This window comes from Narcine bancroftii, chromosome 1, assembly GCF_036971445.1.
Source record: "Narcine bancroftii isolate sNarBan1 chromosome 1, sNarBan1.hap1, whole genome shotgun sequence".
In the NCBI taxonomy this organism is placed as follows: domain Eukaryota; kingdom Metazoa; phylum Chordata; class Chondrichthyes; order Torpediniformes; family Narcinidae; genus Narcine; species Narcine bancroftii.
Window position 1 is genome coordinate 342543405 of NC_091469.1, and position 26511 is coordinate 342569915.

A 26511-nucleotide genomic window follows, 5' to 3' on the forward strand; every position below is an offset into this window, starting at 1 on the left:
AAATAAGAATAAATAAAAGTTTAAAATTGTAAATGTAAGTGTTCTCTGAAGTAGTGCATAAACTATGGTGAAGATAGGAGCCAACATTCAGCTAGAAGGGTGCCTTAGCCATACTTTGCTCCTAGCAGCTGTTTGAATAAAGTTTAAATAAAGTTTGGTTTGAATAAAATGGTGTCACCCTGGATGAAGAGCTGGTTGATATGCTCGCCAATGAAGTGACTCTCTTGAAGTGTGTCTCCTTATCCCTGCCTAGTAAGAGTCTTTATCTTTATAAGTATATTACATATTAGTGAGGCTTTGCAAGCAATCCCTGGGTTAAAAATATCTAATTTATGAACAACTCATTCTTATGAACCGACAAGACAGCCGGAAGTAGAATGCCGTCAATTTCTAGTTTTAGCTTTGAGTCAGAATTGTGAGAGAGTATTCTGTTGCATACCCTTTTGATCTGCAGTTTTAAGTTTACAACATTAAAGTTTTATTGTTGTTGCTTTTGAAACCACCTCTTAACACTTTGCAAGACTCTAGTTTAAAATATTTGAAATATAGGCACTGACCTGTGGTATAGAGAGAGTTAATTGCTGTGTTGAAAATTATTGCTGTCCCTTCTGTGATCGGGTTCCCTGCACTATCCCACAGCATGCTGCCTTACACTGATGGGAATCTGGTTTTATTTAGTCTCTGCTCTGATGCAGCAGACCAGTGAGTTTCCAAACCATTGAACAATGCCAGTTTGTATAAAGCGAAAACCCCTGGGTTAGGGTTAGGGTGAGGGACAGACCAGCAAGTTTCCAAACCACTGAACAAGGCATTAGGTTAGGGGTAAACCACACTAGACAATAAAGATCTATTGCCATTAAAGATCAGTTTTATATAACCCTTTGATAGCATTGTTTATAGTTTTTATATTATTATATTAAAGCTTAATGTAATAATGATTTGAACAGTGTGGTTTTCCATAGCACTGAACTTGGTTGGAATGCTTTAACCATGTTGTTCTCTTATATTGTCTGGTTTACAAGTGACTCATGAATCAACAGTTTGGTGACTTTTTACTGCCTCCTTGGATTAAAGACCACTAGAAATGAACAGATGCTTCTTTCCATCTGATTCCATCTCCAAGTTTCAGGAGGCAAAAATCAAACCCAGACTCTCCAGCACTAGGTCCATCCTCTCCAACAGTGGCCATCTCTCCATTATCTCTCCTACGTCATCGAATTATGCACTGTATTTATGACGCTTAAGATGTTGTATATTTGGAAGAGTTTCTTAAGTGTTTTACATGCATATAAAGGTAAAATATATACTACATATTAAGGTGAACATTTGACTGATGCTAAATAAGGACTTGTTCTGACTTAAATACAAATTTGAGTTAAAGACAGACCTAGGTAACAGAACTCGTTTTAACCCGATGACTGCCTGCATCTGTAAACTTGGGGGAGGGGGGATTTAATTATTATGCTGTAGCGGCTGTGTAGCAGGTTGAGCGAGTGCACAGCGCGGCAATGCAAACAGGAACCAGCGCGATTTTACGGGAGTGCAGAACCATAATATGGAGACTGCATACTCACCTAACAGACCAACGTGAGAGATACCAAATGCCGAGGAATGGCATGTTGAGCCATTGAGTCTTTTGCCAAAATGCCCGGGACATTTACAAGGCTAGATTTAAACCTGCGATCTTGTGGATCGGCAGCAATCTCAAAGTGAAGTCCCATCTTGTCCCGTGGAGCCCCAGACATGCAATATATAAAGGAAGCCTGTAAACCCGGAATAAATCAGTTTTCAGTGGACTAGTCTGGTGTGTGTGTTTGTATTATTTCAGTACCTCTACCGTAGTAGCCGCTACAATTGGTGACCCCAACTGCAAGATTCAGCTGAAGCCTGAATCTACAGTCATAATGGATGCAGCTATAGCAGTAGCAGCAGATGCCACCACAGTGACAGTTAACGCAGTTGGTCTTCACTTGCCTCCTTTCTAGACCCATCATCCTCAGGTTTGGCTTATTCAGGCTGAAACCCAGTTTTGTCTTCAGGGCATAACGGCGGAGGACACAAGGTTCTGGCAAAGTTGTAGGTGCGTTGGATACTTCTACTGCATCTTGAGTGAGCGAATTTATTGCCAATCCCCCGGTGGAGAACCAATACACCAGGTTCTGCCAGTTTCTACCGGATACACTGGAATTGATAAGGCATAACCGCGACATGTGGCTTTTGAATATGGGAGGCCTGGGTGAAAGGAATCCATCAGACTTAATAAATGAAATACTTGCACTAGCGGATGGTCATTCTCATTGCCTGCTCTTTGAAACCCTATTCTTATCAAAGCTCGTGTCGCCATACCCATCGCTGACATGGATTTCTGCCATCCCCATGACATAGCACGGGAGGCTGACAGACTCCTACACAAGAGTCTCCTCAAATGCGCCCTGCTTTGGCAGCAGATACATCTCCGGCATCCTACGAGCATCCGGTATCTGCAGTTCAATCAAGGAAGGAGAAACATGCTGATGTGCGTCAAGACTGGTGTTTTTACGACCGCCACAGGGGAAAAAATGCCCATAAATGTGTCCAGTCTTGTACCTATTGCAGAAAAAAGGCAGGAAACAAAAAGAGCCGGCTGCCAGTAGTGAACTCAGCAGCTGGTGCAAATACTGGCCTATTGTATCTTCAAGACGATGTGGGAAAGCGCAAGTTTCTTGTAGACACGGGTGCTGAGGTCAGTCTAATCTCACTTACCTATTTTGAAAGAACGCATAAACAATAACACCTGGCTCTTCGAGCGGCAAATGGGACTACCATTCCAAGCTTTGGCATGAGACGGATCTCAATTTGAATAGGACGGACCACATTCCATTGGAATTGCGTCTTAGCTTCCGTTGCTCAGCAAATTTTGGGTGTGGACTTTTTACGATCCCATAACTTACTGGTGGATGTGAAACGGAAGAAATTGGTTCATGCCACCACTTTTCAGACATATCCGCTGGCATGCGGCAAAGGGAGAGTTTCCCAGCTCGGGGTGCATACACTTCACAAGGATGCCTATGCTGCCCTGCTCAATGAATTTCCCCATATTCTCACTCCTAATTTCAATGCCTCAAAAATAGCCCATGGTGTGTCTCATTACATAGACATCTTGGGGCCACCGATTCATGCCAGAGCTTGTCTTCTTCCACCTGATAAACTGCTGCAGACAAAGGCAGAGTTTACGGCAAAGGAGGAATTGGATAACATTCGATGCTCCAACAGTCCTTAGGCATCTCCATTACACATGGTACCCAAGAACACAGCTGGATAGAAACCCTGCGGCGATTACCATAGGCTAAACAATGTCACAACACCCGACAGGCATCCAATTCCTCATATACAGGATTTCGTTGCCCATCTACACCATTGCCACATTTTTTCCTAGGTTGATCTGGTCAAAGGATATCATCAGATATCCATAAGGATGATATCCCTAAAACAGCAATTATTACCCATTTTGGGCTTTTTGAATTCCTCAGAATGCTGTTTGGATTGAAAAATGCTGCAGAAACCTTCCAGCAGCTGATGGATGCTTTAGGCAGGGATTTGGAGTTTGCATTACATTTACTTGGATGACAGTCAAACTAAATAAGATCACCACCTGCATTTGCGCCATCTTTTCCAACGGCTAGAGGAATTTGGTCATATCATCAATCTTGGGAAATGTCAATTTGCCAGATCCACCATCGACTTCCTAGGACAGATCATGGCTGATGGTATATTTCCATTCTCCAGCAAGGAAGATGCAATCTGTACTTTTTCCAAATCTACCACAGTTAAGGGACTGCAGAAATTTCTGGGCATAATAAACTTCTATCACCGGTTTATTCCTGCAGCTGTTCACATTCTTCGGCCACTGTTTCAGGTAGTCTCCACCAAGCACAGGGATGTTACCTGGACATCAGAGCCAAAGGTTGCATTTACAACCGCCAAAGAGGCATTGACCAAAGCAGCAATGCTCATCCATCCCAACCCTGAGGCTGTCTTGGTACTAAGCAGTGACTCCTCGAGTACGGCTGTGGGTGTGGTTCTCTAGCAGTATGTCAATAGCCATTATCAACCCCTCGCTTTCTTCAGCAGGCATTTAAGCCCAGCAGAAGTTAAATATAGTGCATTTGATTGGGAACATGATCGCAGATATGTTGTCCAGACTGACTGTATATCATATTCATGGTGAAATCAATATTCGTGAATTGGCCAGTGCACAGGCCATAGACCCCGATATTCAGACATACAGTATGGGCATTACTAACTTGGACATACAACGGGTGGCACCACAACAGGGCAACCCAACCCTTCTTTGTGACATGTCTTTGGGCTACCCTAGACCATTGATTCCAGCATCATGGAGGTGATACCTTTTCAACCAGATACACGGCTTGTCTCATCCATCCATCAAAGCGTCAGTCAAGCTCATGTCAAATAAATACGTATGGCATAGATTAAGAAAAGATGTCGCTCAATGGGTACGTACATGTACCTCCTGCCAGACGGCCAACATTCAGCAGCCCACCAAGGCACCTCTTCAGCCTTTTCCAGCGGTACGCAGGAGGTTTGAACGCATGCATGTGGACCTGGTGGAGCCATTGCCAGTATCTCAAAACATGAGATAAATTTTAACAGTGGTAGACCATTCCAAGCACTAGCCAGAGGCCATCCTGTTGCCATCCAGTGACTCTGAAACATGTGCTAGGGCATTCATCATTAATTAGATTGCTAGGTTTGGTGTCCCAATGTACATAACTTCAGTCTGCGAAGCACAATTCACTTCTGCATTATGGTCTGCCTTTGCATGCTTTTGTGGCTCACACCTGCACCACACTACATCATGCCATCCACAGTCCAACGGCCTCGTGGAATGTTTCCACAGCAACTAAAGTCCGCACTTAAGCCCAGACGCACCGATCCCAATTGGGCCAATGAGTTGCCATGGGTTCTACTGGGAGTTCGCACAGCCCCAAAGGAAGATTTGTCTGCATCATCGGCAGAGATGGTTTATGGCTCGATACTTACAGTTCCAGGGGACATTCATTTTGCAACCAACTCTGACCTGGATGCACTTCAGCAACTTCAACGCGGTATCACTGGCAGGAAACCTGTTCCTACTAGCTGGCATGGAACCCCTAAACAATATGTGCCTCCACAGCTCCTGGACACTGATTTTGTTTTTGGACACAGACAGGTCCCAGGAGCACCATTACAATGATCATATGAGGGCCTATTCTGCATGATTAAGAGGGACAGAGATGTGTTTACTTTGGACATTGGGGGACATTCGCAGCTGTTTAGTTAGACAGACTCAAGCCTGCCCATATGGATCCCACTGCACCCATTCAATGCCCCCAGGCCAGAAGGCACACGCAACTGGTGTTTTAATTTCTAGCAACAATTCTGGGGTAGGGGGTGATGTAGCAGTCATGTAGCGGGCCGAGCGGGTGCATAGCGCCACAATGCAAACTGTCGCTGGCACGATTCTGTGGGCATGCAGAACCATAATACAGACGCTGTATACTCACCTAATGGACCGCACGCAAGAGATACCGAATGCCGAGGAATGGCACATTGAGCCATTGAGTCTCCCGCCGGAAGGTGCGGGACACTTAGAAGGCTAGATTTAAACCTGCCGGTCCCATGGATCGGCAGCAATCTCATAGTGACGTCTCACCTTGTCTTGTGGAGGCCGGGACATGCGGTATATAAAAGAAGCCTGTAAACCCTGAATAAATCAGTCTTCAGTTGACTAGTCTGGTGTGTGTTTTTGTATATTTCAGTAGCTCTATCATAGTAGCCACTACAATGTTATTGTTTGTCTTGCAGGTGGCTCCGTGGAGGGGAAGGAATCTACAGATGCAGTGACCGTTAAATGTTTTCAAAGAATGTGACTGAAAATAAAGTAAATTGCTTTAAGGTTTATATATTCAGGCAAGTGAAGTTTGTTCAGTGTCAGTACAGTATAGTATTTTTGTTTTTTAATCTATTTATTCTTAATGTAAGAATATTAGGCATTGCAAGAGTGAGTCTCAAGCATATGGAAAACTCACTAATTTAGCATCTACAAATCCCCAGAGGAGCCCAATACAAGGGGTTTTACAGTATATATGAATCCTGCATTTGTATTGTTTGTCGGTAAATGTGTTATGTCTGATTGTGTGTCTGCTTGTTTTGCTTTGAGGACTGGAGAACATTGTTTCATCAGGTTGTACTTGTCCAATCAGATGACAATAAACTTACCTTGACTTTATTTTTATCCTTTTTGGCTGGAAATTGACAATCAAACGACTGAGGTCACACAGCACAGATGTCACCAACAATGATATTTTACCACATGTAAAACCACTTGTGGAAGTCTCAGACTTGTTGTGACAATACTACAATGCTATGGAGCAATATAAGACTAAATGTTGGGAGAATCGCTATAAATGATGTTTGAGAATTTGCTCTTGATTGGAACTAATACAGAGAGTGTTTGTCCATTCATTTCAATTCAAGGAAATAATGAGGACTTAGGCAATAATGAGTTAATTCAGATGATTTGAAATTATCTGAGTGCTGTGTAATGTATTTAAATTAATCTAAATATTTTAAAATATTTTCTCATTTTGCTATATTTTTAGAAAGCTTTAAATAATTTGATTAGATTTAATAGCTTTTGTGTCTGTTTGAATGCCAACTCTTTGGCATTTCCAGCTGTGGGTGCAGCTTGGCAGCTGTTAAAATATTATTTGCCTTTTTTTTGGCCAGGACTAATTTGACACCCCCCACCCATCACATGATCCGAATAACACTGAACAATGAAGAATTTGCTTCCTGAACACTTTTGCGTGTATTTTATGGATTTTGGGCTGCTGACCACGAAAATTGCCATAATATTTTCCTCTCACATTTCCTGTCATATTTTAAGTCTACAAAACCATGAAGTGCAGCATGTCATTGAAAATTAATTTTCTATATTCGCACTTGGACTTCTTCCCTGGTGATTTTGATGCAACCAGTAATGAACATGGTGAAATGATTCACCAGGATATTGCAACCATGCATCAGGGCAAATGGAATCCATCAATGCTGGCTGACTATTGTTGGACACTGACATGGAAGGCATCAGATGCTGAGTATAAACCAAAATCAGTGGCAAAACATTTATAGGTCAATTGAACTAATGCAATGTATCAGCATTATTAAACATGTTAAATTCACGATAAAACTTAATTTAATGCTTCTGCAATGTCCTTTGTGATACAGAAATCTGAAATTATCTTTGAGTTCAGCTTGAAGTTGCCTATCATAAGGTTTTGTTCAGGAAGCAAGCCTTTTGAAAAATATTGTTGTCCAGTGTAATGTGCAGAAGATTCTTTTGCTATGCAAAGCTTTGCCTTGAGAGATTGAACCATCTTACCCCATCAGATTCCTACTGTGTTAGTTGTAGTTGATCAATGCAGACTTCCTTCGGTTCACCATTGGCTATGGGTTCCGCAATAGTAATCCCTAACCCTACAGGACATGAAATGAGCCTGTTCATGAAACAAATAAAAATGCAGCTAATTCTAAATATTAGTTTATATCCACCACTCTGTCAATTAAACTATTGCTGTCATAGAATATGCAATGAACCTTGCAAATCACTGATGAACAGCAATTCTACATCAAGTGAAAATTTTACTTCATAGGATTTAAGTGAACAGAGTTAAGATAAGCACATCAAATGAAAAGGTCAGCTTTTGATCTTCAAACCAGTTAAATAAGCACACATTTCAGCTGTATTTACCTTATGTTACCATAAAAATATACAGTATTAATGATCAGACACCTACCCTCATAAAAAAAAAAGCTGAAAAATATTTAAGAAATTTGTTATGTTGAAAACACATATCAAACATTGCTTGTCTTGAAATTCAAAACTAAACTCAATTATGTATTTGTTCATTGCATTTTAAGATATTGATTTGAATATTTCTGTAAATATGAAGCATTCCTATAGAATAGCTGAAGTACCTGGGGACAGAGAGACCACATTATAAAACAGAGCAGATCCTCAATAAAACGTGTTCATGCCTGCATATTCAACAACTTCATGGCTTTCAAATCAGTATTGGGCCCTTGAGAAACATGAGAACTGCAGATGCATGCAAACAGTGGGAAGCTGGAGGGACTCCGCAATATTCATGGGTAAAAAAGAAAGGGTCCTGACCCAAAATGTTGACTGACCTTTTCCACCCGTGGATGCTACCTGACCAGCAGAGACCGTCCAGCTCATTGTTTGCTCAGTGTTGTGCCCTTAAAGGCTCATTGCATATCTACTTGGCAAGCTTGACAGAAAACACATCTGTTGCCATTTCTCTCAGCTCAGGTTAAAACCATCAGCAGTCTCAGGAAATTTGAGGGGGAAAAGTTCAGAATATATCTTTTAGAATGTTGTCAGTAATCCAAAAATTACTGAAAACAAACGTGAAGCAATTACATTTACCAGCCCTTGGAATTCTAATGGATACCTTTAATAAATTGAATCATTTTGTTTAACAATATTTGATACTCCATGATGTTTTTCCACTGTAATGATGGACAACATTTTTAAACACAGTTGACATGAAAGCATAGTTAAAGTCTGCCTACATGGAGCATCTGACTGTAGTTACTCTTGTCTTTATTTTCAAATCACTTCATGGTCTCACTTCTCACAAATGAAACCTTCTTTTGTGCTTATAGCCATTCAGAAATAACTTTTTCAATTCTAAGCTAAACTGAAATTCTTCATTTCTTGCTGCTGTGACAAATGTTCTCAGATCTTATTTAAAAATGACACTATTGGACCCAATGTGAGTACTATATTGTGTTTATTTTCAGACTGCAGGCCATGTGAGAGGAATGATTTTAATACTGTAAATGTATACAATTCCAATGACCTCTTCATTCAGGGTGGGTGGATGGGTTGTTGGGGGGGGGGCGGTGCAGAGGGGGGGGGTTTGGTGGGCTGGTACTCCGAGAAATAAGGTTGCAGCAGAATTTTCCACAATGTGTCATTGCATTAACTGTAAGTATCAAGAAATAAAAGTGGTATTTCTATATTTTCAATTTTTTAACATTACTGTGAAAGCAAATATCATTGCATTTCTCAAATTTTTGAGTCGTGATTTGTGAATTGTGTCAGGGTGAATTTCCATTACCTGAATGATGCAATGCAGTGGTCAACAGTTCTGAAGTACATAGGCTACAATCAGCACAAATAATATTCTGTGCTAAAAGCAATAAAGCCCAAGTTATTCTTGCAAAATACTATAATGCTGACCTTTTCAGCATGTCATGTTTTAATCATAACATCTTGTTGGCTGTACTTACTGCATACGAGGGTCTGTGCTCTGGAATTCCCTCTACCTCTCTTTTTATTTTAACTCACACTTTAAAACCTAGACCTTTGGCATCGTGTCTGTGTAATTTCTTTTGCCTGATTATGTTCTTGTGAAATTCCTGGTATGTATTTACTACATTGAATGTGTTAGGAAAATAGAGGGTGTTTTGATGATATTGGCACCTGGAATGAAAATAAACGGTATGTAGAATGAATTGTCTTCCATTCCCTTCCTCATTCACTCCAATCATATGAGACAGGTAGCTGAAGATTTCAGGAATTCATGTCTCATCCATGAATAATTACTGTTGGAAAAGACTATTTATGGAGATAAATAGCTCAAAATTGGTTGCCAACAAATAGTAGTGTCCAACAATAAAGCTTGATATCCAGGGTTTTCAATTTTAGTACAGAAAGGCAAGTACTCCTAACTGTCTACCCACATCAATTTGCCTATCGACACAATCACTCCTCAGCAGATGCAATATCGCTGGCTCTCCACTCAGCTCAGGATCATATTGAAAACAGCAATTCATACATACGACTGCTCTTCATAGACTACAGCTCAGCCTTCAATAGCATTATTTCCTCAGTGCTGGTCAGGAAACTACAAACTTTAGGTCTCTGTACCCCTTCTGCAACTGGATCTTTGACTTACTCATCGGAAAACCACGGTCAATGTAAATTGGAAACAATGTCTCCTCTTCACTGATTATCTACACAGGTACACCACAAGGATGCATGCTTAGCCCTCTGCTCTACTCGTTATCTTCTTTGGCTTGGCTTCGCGGACGAAGATTTATGGAGGGGGTAAAAAGTCCACGTCAGCTGCAGGCTCGTTTGTGGCTGACAAGTCCGATGCGGGACAGGCAGACACGATTGCAGCGGTTGCAAGGGAAAATTGGTTGGTTGGGGTTGGGTGTTGGGTTTTTCCTCCTTTGCTTTTTGTCAGTGAGGTGGGCTCTGCGGTCTTCTTCAAAGGAGGTTGCTGCCCGCCAAACTGTGAGGCGCCAAGATGCACGGTTTGAGGCGTTATCAGCCCACTGGCGGTGGTCAATGTGGCAGGCACCAAGAGATTTCTTTAGGCAGTCCTTGTACCTTTTCTTTGGTGCACCTCTGTCACGGTGGCCAGTGGAGAGCTCGCCATATAACATGATCTTGGGAAGGCGATGGTCTTCCATTCTGGAGACGTGACCCATCCAGCGCAGCTGGATCTTCAGCAGCGTGGACTCGATGCTGTCGACCTCTGCCATCTCGAGTACTTCGACGTTAGGGGTGTAAGCGCTCCAATGGATGTTGAGGATGGAGCGGAGACAACGCTGGTGGAAGCGTTCTAGGAGCCGTAGGTGGTGCCGGTAGAGGACACATGATTCGGAGCCGAACAGGAGTGTGGGTATGACAACGGCTCTGTATACGCTTATCTTTGTGAGGTTTTTCAGTTGGTTGTTTTTCCAGACTCTTTTGTGTAGTCTTCCAAAGGCGCTATTTGCCTTGGCGAGTCTGTTGTCTATCTCATTGTCGATCCTTGCATCTGATGAAATGGTGCAGCCGAGATAGGTAAACTGGTTGACCGTTTTGAGTTTTGTGTGCCCGATGGAGATGTGGGGGGGCTGGTAGTCATGGTGGGGAGCTGGCTGATGGAGGACCTCAGTTTTCTTCAGGCTGACTTCCAGGCCAAACATTTTGGCAGTTTCCGCAAAGCAGGACGTCAAGCGCTGAAGAGCTGGCTCTGAATGGGCAACTAAAGCGGCATCGTCTGCAAAGAGAAAAGCGCGGACATTGGCGACTTCAGGGGTTTCTACGAGGCTGTAAAGGCTGTGTACGGCCCCTCACCCCAAGTCCAAAGCCCGCTGCGCAGCTCAGACGGCAAAGTCCTCCTCAGCGACAAGATCTCCATCCTCAACCGATGGTCAGAACACTTCCAATCTCTTTTCAGTGCCAACCGCTCAGTCCAAGATTCCGCCCTGCTCCAGCTCCCTCAACAGCCCCTAAGGCTAGAGCTGGACGAGGTTCCCACCCTGGATGAGACATATAAGGCAATCAAACAACTGAAAAGTGGCAAAGCAGCAGGTATGGATGGAATCCCCCCAGAAGTCTGGAAGGCTGGCGGCAAAACTCTGCATGCCAAACTGCATGAGTTTTTCAAGCTTTGTTGGGACCAAGGTAAACTGCCTCAGGATCTTCGTGATGCCACCATCATCACCCTGTACAAAAACAAAGGCGAGAAATCAGACTGCTCAAACTACAGAGGAATCACGTTGCTCTCCATTGCAGGCAAAATCTTCGCTAGGATTCTACTAAATAGAATAATACCTAGTGTCGCCGAGAATATTCTCCCAGAATCACAGTGCGGCTTTCGCGCAAACAGAGGAACCACTGACATGGTCTTTGCCCTCAGACAGCTCCAAGAAAAGTGCAGAGAACAAAACAAAGGACTCTACATCACCTTTGTTGACCTCACCAAAGCCTTCGACACCGTGAGCAGGAAAGGGCTTTGGCAAATACTAGAGCGCATCGGATGTCCCCCAAAGTTCCTCAACATGATTATCCAACTGCACGAAAACCAACAAGGTCGGGTCAGATACAGCAATGAGCTCTCTGAACCCTTCTCCATTAACAATGGCGTGAAGCAAGGCTGTGTTCTCACACCAACCCTCTTTTCAATCTTCTTCAGCATGATGCTGAACCAAGCCATGAAAGACCCCAACAATGAAGACGCTGTTTACATCCGGTACCGCACGGATGGCAGTCTCTTCAATCTGAGGCGCCTGCAAGCTCACACCAAGACACAAGAGAAACTTGTCCGTGAACTACTCTACTCGTTATACACCCATCACAAATCCAAGGCCATCTACAAGTTTGCTGATGACACCACAGTTGTCGTCAGAATCACAAACAACAATGAGGAAGCGTCCAGGATGGAGAAAGATCAGCTCATTGAATGGTGTAATGTCAACAACCTTGCACTCAAGTCAGTAAAACCAAGGAGATTATTGTGGACTTCAGGAGGAAGCCGTGGATTCATGACCCTCATCAAGGGCTTAGTAATGGAGAGAGTCAAGAGCTTTAAATTCCTGGGTGTTAACATCTCTGAGGATCTGTCCTGGAGCCTCAATATTTATGCAATCACAAAGAAGGCTCGCCAGTGGCTATACTTTGTGAGGTATCTGAGGAGATTCTGGTATGTCACTGAAGACTCTCATAAACTTCTACAGATGTACCGTGGAGAGCATTCTGGCTGGTTGCATCACTGCATGGTATGGAGACACCAATTGTCAGGGCAAGAATAAACTCCAGAGGGTTGTTAACTTGACCTGTGACTTCATGGGCACCAGACTTCACTCCATCAAGACATCTACATGAGGTGGTGTCTTAAAAAATGCAGCCTCTATCCTTAAAGACTCCCACCACTCAGGCCATAACCTCATCGCTCTTCTACCATCGAGAAAAGGTACAGGACTTTAAAGACAAGTACTGAAAGGCACAAGGACAGCTTCTTCCCCACTACCATCAGATTCCTGAATAATCAATGAATCAAAGACATTGCCTTACTTTTTATGCATTATTATTTTTATTTTTTATAGAAATGTTGAAAGATGGTTATAATATGAATGTTTGCTCTATGATCCTGCCGCAAAACATTGAATTTCATGACTTGTTCTCAGCAATAAATTCTGATTCTGATTCTGAGGTTCTCCTTTCAATTCAGTTTTAGGCTCAGTGTTAGGTCGCACAGTGGAAGCTAAATATTCAATATGGACCAAAAAAATGATTCCAACATGCTGTGAGGAATCAAAAGCACCTGTGCTGAACTTTTCAAACAGGATGTTAGCTGAGAGGAAATACTGAAGAACATGTTTATTCAAGCACATAACCCCCTTTGAACCCTGAGAGTACATTTCATTAAAGATTTCAAAGTCAACATGTAAGAGGGCACTGACAGTCTGGTTCTGTCATCAACAGCCTTTGAAAGTGGTAAAATCAGAATTGTCACAAATGTAAAACCAATTCATTTATTTTTCAGAATGTGATGACCTTAGACTTTTCCCAATCAAGGAAATTTTGTTATGCTAATGAATGAGCATCATTTTTTAATGTCAAATAGGTCATGGAAACAGGAAGCAAACAGAATGAGGATGGTGCAGTCAAAGGAGAGATGACATCAACCAAGTTATCAACCAAGCGTGATTATAAATGAGGAAGCTGTTGACCAAACTTCCTCAACTTGCAAATGGAGGTGGACAGGATTGATGGTGGTACACATTCTGAGCGATTGATAGATGAGACTTATTCAAAATAATTGAAGTTTAAATTGCAAGCAATACTTAAAGTTAAAAGATAATTTGCAAGGAGATTGCTGACAAAGTAAATCTATCCAAGCCCTTGTTGAGCTACGTACAGAGCCAGACAGAAATACATGTGAGTGGAAATCATGTACTGTTAAGAGCTAAATCTGTGAAAGTTATACTAATGTATAGTAATTTGTAATGTTTCACAACTTACATTAAAGGACACATTTCACCCCAGTTACCCTCTCTACTATAAAATCTCGCCTTCTGTTTGGCCAAATAACTATGAGCTTGAAAAAGTGAACCTCTAGATTCAAGGACAATTACCCTCCTGCTGCTATCACACTCTTATATGGATCTCCGATTTCTAAAAGATAATGCCATCACTCTGTTTAACGATACATTTATCAATATGCTTCAATTTCTAACAATCTGTCCCGCACTTTTTCACTCACTTTAACACTATGCCCTGTGCTTTGTTTTATTTCTGCAATATCTACTACACTGTACAGAGGTTGACTTGCCTGGATAGTACACAAAACAAAGTGTTTCACTGTTTCTTGATACACATGAAAATAAATCATTCAATTCAGTTATTTTCATAAAATGTGTTGTGTTTTTTTTTTTATTTCTGCTGCTTTGTAGGTGCTGCTTGAAAATATTAGAAGAATTCTGGCTCATGCTGCTCTGTGATACTTGACCACTTTTAGTCCACCTAGAGAGGTTTGGACTGAACTAAGAGGATAGGTGTAAGAGTCAATGACTCACACTCGTGAAGTTACTGAGGTACAGGAGGAAACCATCTTCCAAGCTCCTTCCTGATGTTTACCAACTCCGAATTTCAATTGGGACTTCTCTAGCAACATCTAGAGGCACTTCAGGTAAACCTGTTCCTCTGAAGAGAAAGGTAACTTCTTCAGAAAATTAGAAATCATAAAAATAACAAAAATAAAATTAGTTCACTTTTCTTAATGTTAAAAATAAATAGACACCAATACTATTTTTTTTTTAAAAAGCTACCAACAAAAGATTTGAGTAAAAAGAGACAGAACCTTTGTAGGCATGTCAGCTAAAATAACCAGAAGTATATTTTCAAAGTATAGTTTTGCAATTATGTTCAATAAACTTTCCATTCAAATCTCAAAAAAAAAACCCATAGGCACAATACCAATTTGTTTTTAATTTTAATTCCCTTGAGAAACACTTATTTATTAGGGTAAAAAATAACCTAAAAAATTATCTCCTCAGATAATTTGACTGCTGAGTGTTTCCAGAATTTTCTGTTTTGCTGAAAAGATGGTTGAGTTGGGTATTAAAGACAAGGGTATGGGAGTGAAAGAGATATGCATTTATGTAGTACATTTGGCTGTTTTTCAAAATGTCCCAAATTGCTGGACAAACAACTAAATGTATTTGAAATGTATGCTCTTCAATCCTGACTCTGAGGATGAAATCCAGGCAACACTGCCTTGAACAGTATTGTTTATTTTTAAACTAAAGCCATTTTTGTCCTCTTAGGTGGATCTAAAAATTCCATCACATCATTTGAAGAACAGTGTAATTAGTCTGCCGAGCATTTATCACTAAAGCTAATTTTTTTTTGTGCTATTTGTGGGACTTTGTATAATTCATTGACACACCTTCCTGCTTTATAGCAGTGGTTGCACTTCAAAAGTATGCCAATTGCTGCTTAATATTGTATTGTGTGTCAAATAAATATTTTTGATTTGATTGCATTATCTCATTACTGTGCTCATTGTGCCATTTCTGCAAACCAGCAGAAGCACAATGGGAAGGATGTGCATTAGTTGTTAATTTTTGGGTCACATGGGACACTGGGTAGTAAAAGCAAGCCCCTGGTGGTAAAGATCATGTAGCTATATCTTGCTCATCCTGAAATCTGAAGAACCAATAGATGTATTAAAATCACAGAATGCAGGGAGCGATCAGCAGCACCTGTGGAGAGTACAGATTCATGTTCAAATTTCCATTTTATTTTCAGAGTACATAAATGACATGACTCACAACCCCAACCTTCTCTGTGGATTGTCACCTTGTCGAGGTGGAGAAGCTTGTGTGCTCCTGAGATCCCGAGAGTGATGCTCTCTGGAACTATGGTCCTGGAAGGGTCACCCATGGCAGTAAGGTCAAGAGAGAGGTCCCTCGACAAAGAACAATCCAACCGAGACCTCAAGGGTGAAACAGGCGGATGAAGTTACTTTGAACTCAATGGCTGTTAAGGTGGATGAAGGCTGCAATAAATCCATCAGCTCCAATTGTCATGGTTTCCATGCCATTGGAATTAGTTGGTTAATTTGTGAAGTAGCGTGTGCTTCTTTGAGTGCAACATCAAGTACTCGTTAAACAAATGCATGCACAAGAGTCTTCACTGTGTGGATCAACGGAATGAAGGCCATCATCCTCGACTACGAGAGAGAGCCACAACGTCGATGATAAGAACCCCAAGATTCTTTTTCCCGTGGGCCAGGCAGAATTTCTACTTATCGCTAATGCAAAAAAATAAGTATACTCAATTAAAGAGATAAATGTAAACAAGGAAGTGCAAACATTTCCGATTTTCTGATTTTTTTTGAGATTTCAATTTTTGATTTATTGTCAGAGTACATACATGACATCACATACAAACTTAAGAATCTTTTGCCCTGTGAGTGAGGCAGAATTATCACTTTCTGATCCCATTAAAAAAATATGTACTCAATGTTCTCATGCAAATAAATAAAGAAGTGTAAACAAACAATAAAGTGCAAAAGTAAGAGTCCTTAAATGAGTCCAATTGCTTTTGTTGTTGAGGCATCTTTCTGTGGAGGAGTAGCAGCTGTTCCTCAACCCGGTGGTTTTGCATTGCAGCAAGAACAGAGCATTTTCTCACCCTCTCCATCTCTGATCTCCAAATGATCACTGGATTGTACACCTCTGGTTTTCCCTTCATGAAATCAACAATCAGCACCTAATTTTTGTGACATTAAGTACAAGTTGTTGTACCATTCAGCCACGTTTTCAATATCCCTCCTGTTTGTTGACTCATCACCCCTTTTTATACAACTCACTACCATGGTATTATCATCAAATTTGTAGATAGTGTTATTGTCACACTGAGCTTATAAGAGTATAGCGAGTAGAGCAGGGGCTAACGACTGTGTGGTTCTCCGGTACTGTTGGAAATGATGGAGGAGAAACAAACTCAAATATTCAATAATAAACAAGGTGAAAAGTAAGAGTCCTTAAATGAGTTTCTGATTGGATTTGCTTTGCAGAGCAACTACTCTCGGTCTGCAGGAGTTTCCCTGAGCTTCCAGTTGATTGCCATTTTAATTTGCCATCATGCTCCCATTCCAACCTTGCTCTGTGACCCCCTGCATTGTTACAATGAAGTCCAAAATAAACTTGAGGGCCAGCCACATTTTACATTTGGGCATATTACAACTCCAGGATTCAATTCTCTTCTTCTTTCTGTTTGCATCAAGACTGGCTATTTCTACTTGCCATTTTCACCCCCAATTATGTTTTTTCTTTCATTTGTACATTCTGGACTGCTCAGAATGACCCAACAGTTCAGATTAGAAATGAACCAGAATTCGAAATATTATCAAAACACATGACAAAGACAACAGAATTTAAACATCCATTGAATGTCTGCATCTTTCCATCTATTTGCAGGCATTCCTTTTGTCCCTTCCATTGTTCCCACCTCATGTTCTCTGTCACTTAGACTAACTCTCTCTATTACTCTGTTCTGAATGAAATGGTAACTGTTCCTCTTTTGTTAGCATTTACTTAATCTCTCTGCTGTACTCACTGGAAAGAGAAATATTGCAAATTCTTAAAGTACTTTCTGTAAAATTTCCATTATTTGTCAACTCAAGGGTATGCAGAATATTTAAAACCAGCATCAACCCAAATTGACTTCAGATGTCTCTTTTACTTTCAACCTCAATCTTCCCTGAATCATCAGAAGATTAATGTAATGACCTTGGAGTTTTGTGGCAACTTGTGAAGCAGAATTTCATACTGAACGTTCCTGATGAAGGGCTCAGGCCTGAAACGCCAACTGCCTTTTACTTCCAGCTTTGCTGTTGCTTCAGCACTTCTGATGAACCAATGTTTTCTATCCTGCAATGTTTAAAAAAATGTTGGGAAATGTCCTTTCCATGCAGCTTATTTTAAAGGATAATTTTCAAATTTTCATACCCTATCTCACCAACCTACCCTAACAATCATCAACCCCACCAACCAGACAACATGGTAATGCTACGGTTGTTATGGTGGATTTCAACGGTTGTTATGGTGGAAGACTTGGAAAATCAGGTTGGTACTGGACCCCAAGAAATGGAGTTTGTGGAAATGGAGTTTGTGAAATGGAGTTTGTGAGTTTGTGAAAATCAGGTTGGTACTGGACCCCAAAAAATGGAGTTTGTGGAGTTCCTCCATTACCCTGGGTTCTTTGTCCACTATAACATCTGTGAGATTGTTTGTGTCTTACCTAGTGAAGACAAATCCAAAGTACCTGTTCAACTTGTCTGCCATTTCCTAGTTCCCTATAATAATTTCACTCATTTCTGTCTTCAAGAGCCCAAATTTGATATTAACTAATTTTTTTCCTCTTTACATACTTAAAGAAGGTTTTACTATCCTCCTTTATATTCTTCGCTAGCTTACCTTCATACCTCATCTTTTCTCCCCGTATTGCCTTTTTAGTTATCTTCTGGTTGCTCTTTAAAAGTTTCCCACTCATCTTGGCTATGTTATATTTCTTCTCTTTTATTTTTTATACTGTCCTTGACTTCCCTTGTCAGCCACAGTTGCCCCTTACTCCACTTAGAATCTTCCTTCCTCTTTGGAATGAACTGATCCTGCATCTACTGTATTATTCCCAGAAATACCTGCCATTGTTGTTCCACTGTCATCCCTGCTTAGGGTGTCTTTCCAGTCAACTTTGGCCAGCTCCTTCCGCATGGCTCCATAATCCCCTTTGTTCACTTCTCCCTCTCAAATTGTTGATTAAAACTTATCATATTATGGTCACTACCTCCCAATCGCTCCTTTACCTCAAGTTCCCTTATCAAATCTGGTTCATTACTCAGCACTAAATCCAGAATTGTCTTCTCACACAAGCTGTTCTAAGAATCCATCTTAGAGGCACTTCACAAACTTCCTTTCTTGGGGTCCAGTACCAACCTGATTTTCCCAGTCTACCTGCATGTTGAAATCCACCATAACAACCTTAGCATTACAGTGTCCTCTGATTGGTGGGGTTAATGACTGTTGAGGTAAGTTGGTGAAGCAGGGAATAAGGGCTGATAAATCCCCAGGGCCTGATGGGCCAGAGTACATAAGGAGGTGGCTCTAGAAATCATGGATGCATTGCTAACCATTTTCCAATATTCTATATATTCAGGATCAGTTCCTGCAGATTAGAGAGTAGCTAATGTTATCCCTCTTTATAAGAAAGGTGGGGGGGGGGGGGGGGAGAGTGAAAACAAGGAATTTTGGACCAGTTAGCCTGACATCAGTGGTGGGATAGATGCTGGAGTCAATTATAAAAGATGAAATAGCAGCACATTTAGATTGCAGTAACATGATCTGTCTGAGTCAGCGTGGATTTACAAAGGGGAAAATCATGCTTGACTAATCTTCTGGAATTTTTTGAGGATATAACTATGAAAATGGCCAAGAGAGAGCCAGTGGATGTAGTGTACCTGGATTTTCATAAAGAAAGGAGAATGGTGGGCAAAATTAGAGCACATGGTATTCGGGGTAGGGCACTGACAATTGAAAATTGGTTGGCAGACAGAAAACAAAGAGTAGGGAATGGCAGGTAGTGACTAATGAGGTACCACAAGGCTCTGTGCTGGGACCACAGCTATTTACAATATACTTTAATGATTTAGATGAAGGGATTAAGAGTAACATTAACAAATTTTCAGATGACACAAAGTTGGATGGCAGTGTGAAATGTGAGGAGGATGTTGTGAGAATGCAGGGTGACTTGGACAGGTTGGGTGAGTGGACAGATGCATGGCAGATGCAGTTTAATGAGGATGCATGTGAGTTTATTCTCTTTGGTGGCAAGAACAGGAAGGCAGATTACTATATGAATGTTGTCAAATTAGGAAAAGGGGAACTACAATGAGATCTAGGTGTCTTTGTTCATCAGTCTGAGAAAGTTAGCATGCAGGTACGGCAGGCAGGAAGAAACCTAATGGCATGTTGGCCTGCATAAAAAGGGGAGTTGAGTATCGGAACAAAGAGGTCCTTCTGCAGTTGTACAGGAGCCTGGTGAGACCACACTTGGAGTATTGTGTACAGTTTTTGTTCTCCAAATTTGAGGAAAGATATTCTTGTTATTGAGGAAGTGCAGCATGGGTTCATGAGGTTAATTCCTGGCATGGCAGGACAATCACATGTTGAAAGACTGGAGCAACAGGGCTTGTATATACTGGAATTTAGAAGGATGAGAGGGGATCTTATTGAAATATTGAAGATTATTAAGAGATTAAACACACTAGAGGCAGGAAACATATTCCTGATTATGGGGAGACCAGAACCCAAGGCTACAATTTATGAATAAGGGTTAGGCCATTTAGAATGGAGCTGAGAAAAAAACAATTCATCCAGAGATTTGTAGATCTGTGGAATGCTCTGCCTCAGAAAGTAGTGGAGGCCAATTCTCTGGATGCTTTCAAGAAAGAGTGAGATAGTGCTATTAAAGATAGCGAAGTCAATTGATATGGGGAGAAGGCAGGAACGGGGTACTGATTGTAGATAATAATAATAATAATAATAATAATAACAATTACAGCACGGAAACAGGCCATTAGGCCCTTCTAGTCCGCACCGAACCAAACACCCCTTTCTAATCCCACCTCCCTGCACAATGCCCATAACCCTCCATCTTCCTCTCATCCATATACCTGTCCAACCTTTTCTTAAATAATACAATTGACTCCGCCGCCACTATTTCTCCCGGAAGATCATTCCACACAGCTACCACTCTCTGAGTAAAGAAGTTCCCCCTCATGTTACCTCTAAACCTCTGCCCCTTAATTCTTAACTCATGTCCTCTTGTTTTAATCTTTCCTCCTCTTAACAGAAATAGTCTATCCACATCCACTCTGTCTATCCCTTTCATAATCTTAAATACTTCTATCAAATCCCCTCTCAACCTTCTACGCTCCAAAGAATAAAGACCCAATCTGTCCAATCTCTCCCCATACTCCAGATGCTTAAACCCAGGCAACATTCTGGTAAACCTTCTCTGCACTCTCTCCACTCTGTTTATATCCTTCCTATAATTAGGCGACCAGAACTGCACACAGAACTCCAAATTAGGCCGCACCAACGTCTTATACAATCTCAACATCACCTCCCAACTCCTATATTCCATGCAATGATTGATAAAGGCCAGCATACTAAAAGCCTTCTTCACCACCCTATTCACGTGAGTTTCTACCTTCAGGGAACGATGTACCGTCACTCCTAAATCTTTCTGCTATTCTGTATTCCTCAATGCTCTCCCATTTACCACATATGTCCTATTCTGATTCTTCTTACCAAAATGAAGCACCTCACACTTATCAGCATTAAATTCCATCTGCCATTTTTCAGCCCACTTTTCTAAGCAGCCCAAATCCCTCTGCAATCCTAGAAAACCTTCTTCATTATCCACTATTCCACCTATCTTAGTATCGTCTGCATATTTACTAATCCAATTCACCACCCCATCATCTAGATCATTAATGTATATAACGAACAACAATGGGCCCAATACAGATCCTTGAGGCACACCACTGGTCACCGGCCTCCAACCTGACAGACAATTATCCACTACCACTCTCTGGCCTCTCCCTTTCAGCCAATGTTCAATCCATTTGACTATCTCAAAATTTATACCTAAAGACTGCACCTTCCTAACTAACCTTCCATGTGGTACCTTATCGAAGGCCTTACTGAAGTCCATATAGACAACATCCACTGCGCTACCCTCATCCACATTCCTAGTCACCTCTTCAAAAAATTCAATCAGATTGGTCAAACATGACCTTCCTCCCACAAATCCATGTTGAGTACTCCTGATCAGACCCTGTCTATCCAGATGTTTATAAGTACTATCTCTAAGAATTTTCTCCATTAATTTACCTACCACAGACGTCAAACTTACAGGCCGATAGTTGCCAGGCTTCCTCCTTGAACCCTTTTTAAATAACGGAACCACATGCGCAATGCGCCAATCCTCCGGCACTATCCCCATATCTAATGACATTCGAAAAATTACCGCCAGAGCCTCTGCTATTTCCTCCTTCACTTCTCTCAATGTCCTGGGGAAGATCCCGTCTGGTCCTGGAGACTTATCCACCTTTATATTCTTCAAAAGCCTTAAAACTACACCTTTTGTAATCTCTATATTCCCCATATTTACCCAATTTGCTTTTTTTATCCCACATCTCCCAATATCCTTCTCCTTAGTGAATACCGAAGAAAAGAAACTGTTCAATATCTCCCCCATTTCTCTAGGTTCCACACACAGTTTTCCACTCTGATTTTCTAAGGGACCAATTTTGTCTCTAGCTTTCCTCTTACCATTAACATATTTGTAGAACTCTTTTGGATTTGTTTTCACCCTGCTTGCCATAGTTTTCTCGTACCTTCTTTTAGCTTTCCTAATTCCTCTCTTAAGATTCCTCTTACATTCAATGTATCTTTCAAACATCTCCTTAACTCCATGCTTCTTATATCTAATGTACGCCTCCCTTTTTCTTCGAACCAAGTTTCCAATATTCCTTGAAAACCACGGCTCTCTCAAACCTTTTGCCCCTCCTTTTAACCTAACAGGAACATAAAGCTTTTGCACTCTCAAAATCTGATCTTTAAAAGACTTCCATCTCTCTACTACATCCTGCCCATAAAACAAATTGTCCCAATGCACACCCTGCAAGTCCTTTCGCATCTCCTCAAATCCAGCTTTTCCCCAATCAAAAACCTCAATCCTTGGCCCTGATTTCTCTCTTTCCATAATGACATTGAAGCTGATGGCATTATGATCACTGGACCCGAAGTGCTCGCCAACACTAACCTCCGTCACTTGACCCATCCCATTTGCCAACAGTAGATCTAACACTGCTCCTTCTCTGGTCGGCACCTCTACATATTGTTGTAAAAAACTATCTTGCACACATTTCACAAACTCTAACCCATCCATTCCTTTCACAGAATGTGTTTCCCAATCTATATGTGGAAAATTAAAATCTCCCATAATTACAACCCTGTGCTTATCACAAATATCTACTATCTCCCTACAGATTTGCTCCTCTAGGCCTCGGTCCCCTCCGGGTGGTCTATAATACACCCCTACAAGTGTAACCTCTCCTTTCCTACTCCTCAGTTCCACCCAAATAGCCTCCGTGGATGTGCCCTCTAATCTATCCTTCCTAGGCACCGCTGTAATATTTTCCCTGACAAGCAATGCAACCCCACCTCCTCTTGCCCCTCCGACTCTATCACACCTAAAACAACGAAACCCAGGGATATTCAGTTGCCAATCACATCCCTCCTGCAACCATGTCTCACTAATCGCTACCACATCATACTTCCAAGTATCAATCCACACCTTCAGCTCATCCACCTTTTTTACAATACTCCTGGCATTAAAATATATGAATTTCAGGGATTTCCCATTTTTTAATCCCTGTTTTCCCTCATCTTTAAGAACAACATTATTTACTTTTCCTGACAATTGCCCTTCATCTTCTTCCAGAGCATTTCCCTTCTCTATCACCTGCCCATCCATATTCAAATACTTACTACAAACTTTCATTGTTTTCATTCTAACCTTCTCCTTACTGCTCTGTACTATTTTGTTCCCTCCCCCCAACCATTCTAGTTTAAAGGATCCTGAGTAGCTCTAGCAAATACCTCTGCCAGGATTCTGGTCCCCCTGGGATTTAAGTGTAACCCGTCCTTACTATACAGGTCACATCTCCCCCAAAAAAGGTCCCAGTTATCCAGAAACTTAAAACCCTGCCCCTTACTCCACCCCTTCAGCCACGTGTTAATCCTCCACCTCATCCTATTTCTATTCACACTGTCACGTGGCACAGGGAGTAATCCAGAGATTACCCCCTTTGCGGTCCTTCTTTTTAACTCCCTACCTAACTGCCTGTACTCACTTTTTAGGACCTCTTCTCTAATTCTCCCTATGTCATTGGTACCTACATGTACCACGACCTCTGGCTCCTGTCCCTCCCACTTTAGGATATCTGGGACACGAGCAGCAACATCTCGGACCCTGGCACCAGGGAGACAAACCACCATCCGGTTCTCCTTGCTGCGTCCGCAGAATCCCCTATCCGTCCTCTTAACTATGGAGTCTCCTACCACAATTGCCCTCCTCTTCCTTTCCCTCCCTTTCTGAGCTACAGGGGCCGACCTCGTGCCGGAGGCACAGCCACTGTCACTCCCCCCAACCTTGATGTCCCCCTCAACAGTGCTCAAAGAGGCGTACTTATTGCTGAGGGTTACATTCACAGGGCTCGTCTCTGGCACCTTACGTTCTTTTGTCCCTCTCCTAACAGTTACCCACCTTTCATCCTCCCGTGGCCCTGGCGTGACCACCTGGCTGTAACTCCTGTCTATGACTACCTCTGTTTCCCTAACCAGCCTGAGGTCATCGAGCTGCAGCTCTAGTTCCCTAACACGGTCCCTGACAATCTGCAACTCGACACACCTAGTGCAGATATGGACATCCGGGAGTCTGGAAGACTCCAGGACCTCCCACATCTGGCACTCCCAACAACACACAGCCTTAACACTCATCCCTTACCCCAATGAAGTAGTAATAAAGACTATCTTAGCTTTCTCTCCGCCTGCTTTCGCTGAAGCCTGATGAGCCAAAGCCTGGAAGTCCCACTCCTTCACTGGGCCACTCACTCGCTGGCCGCTCGCTGTCCCTCTTATTTATTGGCCTTTTACCAATTAACCCCTACACACTCTCCTGTACGCTGGCTTGACCAATGGCCGCCTCCGACGCCGACTCCTCCCCGCAGACCCTGGTAAGAAACTTTTAAAAAAGTTTTCTTACCTGCCCCGGACTCTTTTCTTTTCTGTCCTTCTCCTCTCCTCTCCTCTCCTCTCCCTACTGCTATGATCAGCCATGATCACTGTGAATGGCAGTGCTGGCTCAAAGGGCCAAATGGCCTAGTCCTGCATCTATTGTCTACTGTCTAACTCAAAAGCTGCAATTAATATAACAAGACCATTAACAGTCAAGATCTTGCTCTTTCCTCATTTGTTACATGCAATTGGGCTTGCAGGCGTCTCTTCAATCTGAGGCGCCTGCAAGCTCACACCAAGACACAAGAGAAACTTGTCCGTGAACTACTCTTTGCAGACGTCCTGTTTTGCGGAAACTGCCAAAATGTTTGGCCTGGAAGTCAGCCTGAAGAAAACTGAGGTCCTCCATCAGCCAGCTCCCCACCATGACTACCAGTCCCCCCACATCTCCATCGGGCTCACAAAACTCAAAACGGTCAACCAGTTTACCTATCTCGGCTGCACCATTTCCTCAGATGCAAGGATCGACAACGAGATAGACAACAGACTCGCCAAGGCAAATAGCACCTTTGGAAGACTACACAAAAGAGTCTGGAAAAACAACCAACTGAAAAACCTCACAAAGATAAGCGTATACAGAGCCGTTGTCATAACCACACTACTGTTCAGCTCCGAATCATGGGTCCTCTACCGGCATCACCTACGGCTCCTAGAACGCTTCCACCAGCGTTGTCTCTGCTCCATCCTCAACATTCATTGGAGCGCTTTCATCCCTAACGTCGAAGTACTCGAGATGGCAGAGGTCGACAGCATCGAGTCCACGCTGCTGAAGATCCAGCTGCGCTGGGTGGGTCACGTCTCCAGAATGGAGGACCATCGCCTTCCCAAGATCGTGTTATATGGCGAGCTCTCCACTGGCCACCGTGACAGAGGTGCACCAAAGAAGAGGTACAAGGACTGCCTAAAGAAATCTCTTGGTGCCTGCCACATTGACCACCACCAGTGGGCTGATATAGCCTCAAACCGTGCATCTTGGCGCCTCACAGTTTGGCGGGCAGCAACCTCCTTTGAAGAAGACTGCAGAGCCCACCTCGCTGACAAAAGGCAAAGGAGGAAAAACCCAACACCCAACCCCAACCAACCAATTTTCCCCTGCAACCGCTGCCTGTCCCGCATCGGACTTGTCAGCCACAAACGAGCCTGCAGCTGACGTGGACATTTACCCCCTCCATAAATCTTCGTCCGCGAAGCCAAGCCAAAGAAGAAGACATGCAATTGGAAAGACCATAGGATAAGCCATACTGTGTGGTGGCACATTTAGTGTACAGGGTGATACGATTAGCGTAGCGGTGATCACAATGCTATAACAGTGCCAGCAACCCAGATTCAAATCCAGAGTTGTCTGTTTGTATGTTCTCCTTATGTCTGCATGGGTTTCCACTGGGTGTTCTGTTTTCCTCCTACTAGCCAAAATGTATGCTCTATTGTAGGTTAATTTGGGTGTAATTGGACAGCGCAGGTTTAATAGCTAGAAATAAAACATGAAAGTCTGCAGACACCGAGGTTGAAATAAAAACACAATGCTGGAGAAACTCAGCAGCCTTCATCAGCCTACCTTGATGAAGGGCTCAAGCATGAAACATAGGTTATTTATCTTAATCTTTGCTTCATAAAGTACACTGTTTAACCTGTTGAGTTTCTCCAGCATCATGTTTTTACTTTAAACAGCTGGAATTAATTGGCTTTTATCGTGCTGTAAATAAAAGGAAAATACTTCAAAATATT

General features: G+C 42.2%; 2 long non-coding RNA genes across 2 annotated transcripts in view; one reads left to right on the forward strand and one right to left on the reverse strand.

The window, feature by feature from the left end:
- The window catches only part of LOC138749224 (uncharacterized), an 88665-nt gene that overhangs the window by 49412 nt on the left and 12742 nt on the right, over positions 1–26511 (reverse strand). Inside the window, exon 2 of the long non-coding RNA XR_011348494.1 lies at positions 7424–7518. This is a non-coding gene — a long non-coding RNA (uncharacterized lncRNA). The remainder of the gene's footprint in view (positions 1–7423; positions 7519–26511) is intronic.
- Positions 13456–16438, forward strand: LOC138749229 (uncharacterized). Its single transcript, XR_011348497.1, has 3 exons — positions 13456–13789; positions 14305–14540; positions 15662–16438. It is a non-coding gene; the product is annotated as an uncharacterized lncRNA (long non-coding RNA).